Source organism: Limulus polyphemus, unplaced genomic scaffold (assembly GCF_000517525.1).
Source record: "Limulus polyphemus unplaced genomic scaffold, Limulus_polyphemus-2.1.2 Scaffold1, whole genome shotgun sequence".
NCBI lineage: Eukaryota > Metazoa > Arthropoda > Merostomata > Xiphosura > Limulidae > Limulus > Limulus polyphemus.
Genome location: NW_013665611.1, coordinates 98,395 through 99,083, shown reverse-complemented (window position 1 = coordinate 99,083; position 689 = coordinate 98,395).

The following is a 689-nucleotide window of genomic DNA, read 5'->3' as shown; positions in this document are numbered from 1 at the left end:
GTTTCTATTATGGTTTTTAAAATACAGATATGTGATCATTATGGAGGCAGAAAAGCAAACCCCAGGAGTTTGTTTGTTTTGAATTTCGCACAAAGTTACACGAGGGCTATCTGCGTTAGCCGTCCCTAATTTAGCAGTGTAAACAAGAGGGAACGCAGATAGTTATCACCACCCACCGCCAACTCTTGGGCCACTCTTTTACCAACGAATAGTGGGATTTACCGTCACATTATATAACGGCCCCACGGCTGAAAGGGCAAGCATGTTTGGTGTGACAGGGATTCGAACCCTTGACCCACAGATTACGAGTCGAGCGCCTTAACCACCTGCCCATGCCGGGCCAATTCCAAGAGATTTTTTTTACTTAATGTCGTCAACAGTTTGAACGTATTAATAGACTGAATTACATTTATTATCTTTTTAACTTTAATTGCTTATTTATATTATCATTCACTTTCCCGTATTAATAGACTGAATTACATTTATTATCTTTTTAACTTTAATTGCTTATTTATATTATCATTCACTTTCCGTATTAATAGACTGAATTACATTTATTATCTTTTTAACTTTAATTGCTTATTTATATTATCATTCACTTTCCGTATTAATAGACTGAATTACATTTATTATCTTTTTAACTTTAATTGCTTATTTATATTATCATTCACTTCCCCAGTATATGTATA